The sequence below is a fragment of the Marmota marmota genome, unplaced genomic scaffold (genome assembly GCF_001458135.2).
Source record: "Marmota marmota marmota unplaced genomic scaffold, marMar, whole genome shotgun sequence".
Lineage (NCBI taxonomy): Eukaryota > Metazoa > Chordata > Mammalia > Rodentia > Sciuridae > Marmota > Marmota marmota.
In genome coordinates, this window is record NW_025999905.1 from 5,205,866 (window position 1) to 5,215,690 (window position 9,825).

Consider the following 9,825-nt stretch of genomic DNA (forward strand, 5'->3'; position numbering starts at 1 on the left):
AAAAAGGAACACAGGAACATGGTGCTGAAAGTAGTATACTCAAGACTTCAGGTATTATGATTTGGATGTAAGGTTTCCCCCCAAATGCTCATGTTTGAGCCAATGCAAGAGGGTTCAGAGAAGAAATGATTGGGCTATTAGAGCCTTAATCCAACCAGTGAATTAATCGCCAGATGGGATTAATTGAGTGGTAACTGAAGGCAGGTGGGATGTGGCTGGAGGAGGTGGGGCACTGAGGGCGTGGCTTTGTGGCATATATATATTTGGTGAGCTGAGGTTGGCCTTTCTGTGCTTTCTGATCATCATATGAGCTGCTTCCCTCTGCCACAGTCTTCTGCCATGGTGTCCTGCCTCACCTCGAGCCCTAAGGAATGGAGCCAGCTGTCTATGGACTGAGACCTCTGAAACTGTGAGCCTTCAAATAAACTTTTCCTTCTCTACAATTGCTCTGGTCAGGGATTTTAGTCACAGCAGTGAAAAAGCTGACTAAAACATGAGGATTGAAGTATTTTTGCCAATCCAGGTTCCTTAGTTAGTGAGGATGCTCAAAGGAACTTCCTGTGTTGCTTCTTTTCTTCCAGTGTTAAATATCTCTGTAACTAATGACACCTGCTGTCTGCCACAGAGCTGTGCAGCCTAAACATTAGAACAAGACACTCATCTCATAGTCCAACAGTAGACCAAGGGTCAATAAGTTACCAAAAGTTTTATTTATTATAGGGCGAATCTTTATCAGAGAATAGATGGCAAGCCATCCTATAACTCTGGCAGCAGCCTTAGATGGCACAGATAAGATCAGATTAAGAAAGGAGCTGCACTCCATCTTCTAGAAAACACATCTAACCCCCTCCCATAGCTTCCCTTTCTTCTATTTCTACATTGTGCAGTTCTTTTATTTGCTTCCTCCTCCCCCTCACTCAACTCTTCTAAAAGAAGAACAAGAGCAGTGTCCTAGGAAAGAGGTTGTGCTTGTTCCTGCTCAGAGCATCCCTTGATTTGATGGTGGAAACTCCCAGGTATCTGTAAGGGCACCTGCTCATTTGAGATCAGGAGGCTGCCCAGAGAAGGAAAATAACCAGCTAGATCAATGGGCGGGGGATTGAAGCATAAAAGGGACTGGAGACAAAGAGAAGGTCAGCTGTAAGTGGGTCAGGAGACCAGAGTGGACCGAGTAAGCCCTGGAATTCTCTGCAGTGAGGCCTGCCACGGAGGATTTCAGTCCTGTCCCCACCCAGGGGCAGGTGACTCATCACTTCCTATTATTATGAAGGCCAACCCCAAGAGGCCCAGGCAAGGCTGACTGCTGTTAAAACTGGACTGCTCTCCTTCTAGCTCCTGGTTCATTCTAGGTCTGTGTAGTAAAAGGTTGTTCTAGAAGGGCTGTGTGTAACACATCCCAGTATTCAATGTTCCTTTATCACTTTTGTTTTTTTACTTGAGCCAGCAATTGGCACTAGTCAGGCTTTGGGCAGATGCCAGCTGCTTTATCTGGTAGCATTGTCTCATAATTATTAAGGTTTATTGGCAATTTCTAGGTGCCAACGTTGTGTGAAGAACTTTACATGGACACCGCACTAATTCTCAGAAGCTGACCACAAGCTGACCAAATCTCCATTTGCAGAAGAGAAGACAGAGGCTTGTAGACGTTAAACTGCTCAAGGACTGAGACTCTCACTCAAGACTTTGGACGGACAGGTACTTAACCTGTAGTCAATATTGCCTGGCAGAGATTAGAAATGGTTTGTTGAGATTAAACAAAACCAGAAGGTGATCATATGCAGGAGAAAGTGAAGAAAATGAAAAGCAAACATTAGGCCAAAGGGTTACGAGGAGAGAAGGATAAAGGGAGGAAAGCAATATGCCATTGGTAGAAAATCCAGGTAACTAAGGTCATTGGTCCTGTATGAAATGTAAGCGCTAACTAGGACACTGTTCACTGAGCCAGCTATAGACCTGTGGAAAGTGTATCTTTCTGCAGTATCAGAATTTACTGAATAACAATACATTCATAAGCTACCTCAGAGTATTTTGGTTTACTTGGTAGGCATGAGCAGGGCAGTTACAAATTCTTTTTATTCCACTCCAGTCTTAATTATTAATATCTAGAATATCAAGTTGCATATCACTCTTTACACAATGATTTAGAAGTTACCCAATCTAAGAAAGGGTTACCAGTGGCCACAGAGTTAAAGAGGCAGAACAAAGGAGGAGGGCTGATACAGATGGCTGCAAAAGAGTCACTGCAGATGGTCAGATGAGATAACCCAACAGTTTAGGAACTTGTTGAAGGTAGGGAACTCTTGTTGAATTTGTTCAAGGTGAGAGTCTACAACAGCAAGTGGTTTCCAAAGAGGCCATGTCAAGCAGGGACACAGAGCTGAGCTGAAGCCTCTGGGAAAGAAGTTAGGAGTTTCTTGTCACCTGTTAACTCAACCTCCCAACGTGTTCTCTGGAGGGTCTGATAAGACCACCTCTGTAACATCGTCTCAGCTTCCTTCCTTTTGTGTATTTTAGGTGAAGGGGGTGCATCATGTGGTGGCCTGGTGTGTCTAATAGGCTCATGAGCCTCGTTTCTCTGATGTGAGTCAGATATGTCCATGCAATCCACGAGCTTCTGATTCAATTCAATAAGTTCACAGGTGGTCATTTTTTATTAGCATGACTAATTTATTTTCCAATTTGTGCCTTATGATTGTGCTATGCAGCTGGGGGTTATTCTTTTCAATGACTCTGTATGTCCAATATCTGGTAGTTATCTATTTTTCCAGACATGTTAACAAGTCATTCTGCCTTAGAACTTGTACTTAAAATGGAGTAGCTCAGTGCAAACTGCTACTTTATAAAGTGGAGTAACTTAGGGCTAGGCACAACCTGAAAACTGCTGTTCTATACATCATCAAGTAACTCAGAGCAGAGTACAGCCTTCTCTCCACATTTGTCTTCCTAACATCTCTTCAAGATGGATATATTTCTTTTTATTTTCCTGGCGGGTGGGGTGGGGTACCAGGGATTGAACTAAGGGGCACTCAACCCCTGAACCCCATCCATAGCCCTTTTTTTTGTTTTTTATTTAAAGACAGGGTCTCACTGAGTTGCTTAGTGACTCTCTAAATTGCTGAGGCTGACTTTGAACTCATCATGATCCTCTTGTCTTAGCCTCCTGAGCTGCTGAGTTTACAGGCATGTGCCACTGAGCCTGGCAAGAAGGATATGCTTTATTAGCTCCATTTTTCATGTATACAATTCATGGATTTATTATGTAGTTTTGGATTTTTTAATTTGTTCTAATTAGTTATACATGATAGTAGAATGCATTTTGATACATCATACATAAATGGAGTATAACTTCTCATTCTTCTGGTTGCACATGATATAGAATCACACTGGTCTTGTAATCATATGTGCACACAGTAATATCTGATTCATTCTTCTATCATTCCTAGCCTCATATCCCCTCACCTCTCTTCACTCCCCTCTGCCTAATCCAAAGTACCTCTATTCTTCACTAGCCCCCACCCCCTTATTGTGAGTTAGCATCCTCATATTAGAGGAAACATCCAGTCTTTGGTTTTTTGGAGATTGGCTCATTTCACTTAACATGATATTCTCAGATCCATCCTTTACCTGCAAATGCTATAATTTTATTATTCTTTAAGGCCAAGTAATATTCCATTGTGTATATATATCAGATTGTCTTTATCCATTCCTTAGTTGAATGGCATCTAGGTTGGTTGCATAGTTTAATTATTGTGAATTGAGCTGCTATTAACATTTATGTGGCTTTGTCACTGTAGTATGCTGATTTTAAGCCTTTTGGGTATAAACGGAGGAGTGGGATAGCTGGGTAAAATGGGGGTTTCTTTCCAAGTTTTCTAAGGAATCTCCATACTGCTTTCCATAATGTTTGTATCAATTTGCAGTTCTACCAGCAATGTTTGAGTGTACCTTTTCCCCTCATCCTCACCAACATTTATTGTTACTTGTATTCTTGATGATTGCCATTCTGACTGGAGTGAGGTGAAATCTCAGAGTAGCTTTGATTTTTATTTGTCTAATTGCTAGAGATGTTGAACATTTTTTAATATACTTGTTGATCTATTGTATTTTTTCTTCTGAGAACTGTCTGTTCAGTTTCTTAGCCCATTTATTGACTAGATTATTTGGTTTTTTTGGTGTTGAGTTTTTTGTGTTCTTTATATATCCTGGAGATTATTGCTCTGTCTGATATGCAGGTGGTAAAAATTTGCTCCCATTCTGTAGGCTCTCTCTTCACCTCACTGATTATTTCTTTTGCTGAGAAGAAGCTTTTTAGTTTGAATCCATCCCATTTATTGATTCTTGATTTTAATTCTTGCACTTTAGGAGTCTTCTTAAGGAAGTTGGGGCCTAATCTGACATGATGGAGAATTGGGCCTGCTTTTTATTCTATTAGGCACAGGGTCTCTGTTCTAGTGCCAAAGTCTTTGATTTACTTTGAGTTTCATGCAGGGTGAGAGATAGGGGTTTAATTTCACTGTGCTACATATGGATTTCCAGTTTTCCCAGCACCATTTGTTGAAGAGGCTATCTTTTCTCCAATGAATGTTTTTGGTGCCTTTGTCTAGTATGAGATAACTTTATTTATGTGGGTTTGTCTTTGTGTACCATTGGTTTACATATCTGTTTTGGTGCCAATACCAGGCTGTTTTTGTTACTATGGCTCTGTAGTATAATTTAAGGTCTGGTATTGTGATGCCTCCTGCTTCATGCTAAGGATTTCTGTGGCTATTTTGGGTCTCTTATTTTTCCAAATCAATTTCATGATTGCTTTTTCTATTTCTTTGAGGAATGTCATTGGGATTTTGATTGGAATTGCATTAAATCTGTATAGTGCTTTTAGTAGTATGGCCATTTTGACAATATTAATTCTGCCTATCCAAGAGCATGGGAGCTCTTTCTGTCTTCTAAGGTCTTCTTCCATTTCTTTCCAGTTCTATAGTTTTCATTGTAGAGGTCTTTCATCGCTTTTGTTAATTGATTCCCAAGTACTTTTTTTTTTTTTGAAGCGACTGTGAATAGGGTAGTTTTCCTAATTTCTTTTTCACTGGATTCATCACTGACATATAGAAACATGTTTGATTTATGGGCATTGATTTTATATCCTGTTACTTTGCTGAATTCCTTTATTAGTTCTAGAAATTTTGTTAGAATTTTTTGGATCTTCTAAATTTAGAATCATGTCATCAGCAAATAGTGATAGTTTGAGTTCTTTTTTATTCTTATCCCTTTAATTTCTTTGTCTGTCTAATTGCTCTGTACAGTGTTTCAAGAACTATGTTAAATAGAAGTGGTGAAAGAGGGCATCCCTGTCTTGTTCCAGTTTTTAGAGGGAATGCCTTCAATTTTTCTCCATTTAGAATGATGTTGGCCTGGGGCTTAGCATAGATAGCCTTTATGATTTTGGGATATGTTCATGTTATCCCTAATTTTTTTCTAGTGTTTTGAACAAGAATGGGTGCTGTATTTTTTCAAATGCTTTTTCTGCGTCTATTGAGATGATCATATGATTCTTTAAGTCTATTGATGTGATGAATTACATTTATTGATTTCGATATGTTGAACAAACTTACATCCCTGGGATGAATCCCACTTGATAGTGGTGCACGATCTTTTTGATATGCTTTTGTAATCAATTTGCCAGAATTTTATAGAGAATTTTTGCATCTATGTTCATATGGGATATTGGTTTGAAGTGTTCTTTCCTTGATGTGTCTTTATCTGGTTTTGGTATCAGGGTGATACTAGCCTCATAGAATGAGTTTGGAAGAGTTCCCTCTTTTCTTTCATGGAAAAATTTGAGGAGTATTGGTATTAATTCTTCTTCGAAGTTCTTGTTAGATTCTTGATGGCATCTTCTATTTTATTGCTTGAAACTGATCTGTCTAAATTGTGTATATCCTCCAGATTCAGTTCGTGTACATCATCTGTCTGTAGAAATTTGTCGATTTATTATCAACATGGATTTATTATCTAGTAGTGGATTCTTATAGCTACTGGGGGACAGGTGTATATTCAGTGTTGTTGGAGAAGCTTCTCTCATACTGAGTGCCCCAACTCCCACTTTCCCTGAAATTTTCACATTTACAGTGATTGGTAAGGCAGCAGAGGCAGGGGCTTTGTCTTCCAAAGGTTATCATTGATATGTACACATTATCCTCAACATCAGACTCCACAAAATTAAGGACTTTGTTTTATTTGCTTCTATATCCTTAGCTGGAGGAACAAGGAAGATGATCTTTAGTTATGTACTGAATTAAGACTATGTAAATAAATAAACTAAGGAGACTTTTAAATTCATTTATTTATTCAACAAATAAATGACTTGAAGACTTTTTTGATATTTTTTGGTCTGAGTCACTGTCTTTGCAAGTCAGAGGATAGGGAGAAATGGGTCATAGGGTAATGTTCTGAGGGGATGTGGTTGGATAAGATTAGAGGTGGGGAAGTTTGGAACTTAGAGTTCCATAGCAGGGGAATTTGGAGAGCTGGTGGGCACTATGAACTTCCCAATCTAACTTCATGTTTACTTGACCATTGTCTCTATACTGTTCTCCTATCCACCCTTCCAATTGCATGAGGAGAGGCATCCTTTTGACTTAATAAGGCTAAATCCCCAGGTTTAGGCTGCTGACATTTTTGTCTTTCTCTCCACCGACATCCTCAAATGAGCTTGGGTATTCTTCCTTCAGGAAAAAACAAAACAAAATAAAATATTGGGTAACTCTGTAGTTCTTTTAACATTCTATTTATTTTCTTTAATTTACTACTAAACTTGAATAAATGTCTCACACTTTTTATTTTCATATATTTGTTGCCCACTAACTTTCAGTTCCATGAAATCTATCTTCTGCTTTTGCCACTATTTTACTAAAATGTTCTCTCTTGTTTGTCGAGATAAAACACTTTACACCAGACCACTAGTTGTCTGATAGTCCTCAGCCTTCTTCCTTTTATGGGTAAAACTCTTCCAAGTTTCAACTGGGCATATGGGATCAACTAGAGACTGCATTTCCCAGTTTCCCTTGCAGCCAGGTATGGGCATGTGGCCAAGAGCTGGGGGCAACTTCTGCCTTCCCTAAAGCTAAGAGTTTGTCTTGTCCTTGCCCTTTTGTTCTTTCTGCTGTTTGGAAGCAGTCTTAGAAATTGGTGTCAAGATGGCAGGGCTGGTATGTTGAGGACAATAGTGCTTCTCCTTGGGCCCTGGGCTTATCACCTCTAGATCTTTACATGAGAAATAAATAAACTTACATTTTATTTTCATCATTCCATTTTGGAGGCCCTTTGTTATAGCAGCTTAGTGAGTACCCTGTTAAACTCCTTTATTTCTTGTTTAAAAAGTAATATGCATTCAATAAGAAACTTAACTTGCTGGTAAGAAGAATGATGACAACACAAACAATTCCTGTTGATCCTCCTGCTTTGCTCATGAATTATTCTCAGTAGCCTATATTTAACTGCCTTCTTGTCTTCCTCCTATCTGCAAGCTTGGACATACCCCAGGATTAAGTTCTCTGCTCTCTTGTCTTTCTGTGCTTTGTCACAGAGAAAGACTCATGTAGCATCTGATTTAATCATTAATTTGTTCATTGATTCAAGGATACCTCATGAAAACCTACATTCTGCCATGTTTTGGGGATACAAAAATGAATCATTAGATGTGGTTCCCACTCCCAATGGGCTCATTGTCTGGAGAGGAGAGGGTAAGAGAGATGCAAACAAGCACGTGTAATATAGCGTGCTGAGTGCCTCAATGGAGTATTGCAGGTGAGACTACAGAGGAAGGTACCTGTCTCCATGGGGGTGGAGAGGTGGTGTCACTGAAGGACCCTAGGTGAAGGAGAATGGAGAAGGGCTAGGGGTAAAGGAAGGTGGCTCCACACCCAAGAGATTAGCCAGGAATCAAGAACCTAGATGTGAGAACATCAAGGATATTTGCAAGTAATTTCGATTGTAGAAAGGGCAATGCTAGATGTCAAGAGCTGAAGGAGGTGAGGTGAGGGCTGAGGGTGAAGCCGCGCGAAGGCTTTGCTTGTTATGCTAAGAATACTTATACTTTCTCCTGATGAGGCTTTAATGACCAGAAGCATGAAGTTGTCAGATCTACCTGCTGATACAGTTTCCGGATTGCTTGGGTGAAGGACAGAACTCTGCGAGGTCACCAAGAGTGGCAACAGGGAACCAGTTTGTAGGCTATCTGCAATGGAATAGTTAAAGAGGTGGGTATGGCTAGATCTAAGGTATTGGCCTTAGGAATGAAGAGAGAAATGAATCTGAGAAATATTTAAGGAACAGAACAGGCAAGGCTTGGCAAATGAAGAGGAGATAAGAGGAAGCATCAAAGACAACTCTTGGGGCTCCAGCTCCCTCCAACCAGGCAAGGGAAACAGTGTTGGTGGCTTTTCCTGCCACCTGCCCATGAGGTGGCTTATTGTGATGAAGGTGAGAAAGCTTCACCTTCGGGTCTCTTGCTTGTATCCACCCATTCAAAGCTCTGGGAGGGGCCCTAGCAGTGCTGTCTTCTTAAATCTATTCTTTTTCTTACAAAGGGCCCACACCCTCTTTAAGCTGGTATCAACTTAGACACACAAAACCCAAATCCACTCCCATCCATCCCCTTTCAGTTCATCCTTCTGGTTACCACTAGATCAGTCTTCAGGGAAGAAACAGCTGACATCATGTCAATCCTCTCCTCAGAAGCTACTGTCATCATGTCAGTGATCTTTTTCAACTTGACAACTTTATGTTGGGTTTGCCCTTTACCTATGCTCTCTAAAATTAATTTCCCAACAAATGTTTATGTTTTCAGAAAAATAACATTGACCTGTCTTATCAATGAGCAGGAAAGTCATTTATAACTTAGTTTTTAGTCCTTTAAGACCAGACAGAACTGCTCTCATCGAGGTTAGTCTGTGAGATTTCTTGTCTGTCACTCATTTTCTTGCTGTGTTTTATACCAACCGTGGCTCTTCTACCTTTAAAGACTTGTCAAATCTCAAACTTGGAATTGAGTGGCGACTGCTGTTTGGGATGTTCAGACCTATGGAAACCAGTTGGCACATGCGAACATCACTCTTTATGGTGGCCATGGGATACATTTAGCATGTGGTCACACTTTAAAATTCTGTTTTTCATAGTTAAAGTCAAAGGCAATTTGTATTTTAGAATATGAACCTTTGAACACTAGTTATTCAATAGTTCCAGTGTGTGGGATATAACATGTATGAAAAATCTAATTTCATTTTTAAGCTTTTTTCCTCCCATAATATTCTGTCTGCATCAAAAGAGTCTCACTCAGACACATAATATCAATTTATTATCTTAACAATCTCAATACAGAAGGCAGCCTTGCCATGTTCTTTTTTTTAAGCATAAGGGAGGCCTAGCATCTTTCTAAAAAAGAACATGCTGTGCAACCTCATATTAAAACAATTGTAGCCTAGGTAAATTTTCTACTGACAGTCCTTCTATTTTTCTAATAAGAGGATAACCCATTGTAAGAGAAGTTATTACTGAGATAAAACAAAGTTGGAATGTTACTTTTAGAGGACACTTCTGAGCTAGGGGCACCTGGGGCTAATGTTTCATACCAGATCCTTCTCAGGTCCCTTCTTTGCACTTCAGTCTCCACATCTTGTAACATGTTGAAAGATACAAAGGTGCAGTGAGGAGTGGCCCGCGGCGGGACAGAGCTTCCAATCACTCCTGCAAGGTAGGCGGGCCTGCGACCCACCGGCAGAAGAGGAGCAGCGGCTTGCTGAGAGGCAGAGCCGCCCCCTCCCCCTGCGC

At 40.1% G+C, this 9,825-nt stretch overlaps 1 protein-coding gene across 1 annotated transcript in view; it reads left to right on the forward strand.

Annotated features, from left to right (window-relative positions):
• The first annotated feature begins 1,544 nt into the window (after positions 1-1,544).
• Ifrd1 (interferon related developmental regulator 1) overlaps positions 1,545-9,825 on the forward strand; it is a 49,067-nt gene continuing 40,786 nt past the window's right edge. The window contains exon 1 of the mRNA XM_048799625.1: positions 1,545-1,695. The gene's annotated coding sequence lies outside the window, so the exon portion shown is untranslated. The remainder of the gene's footprint in view (positions 1,696-9,825) is intronic.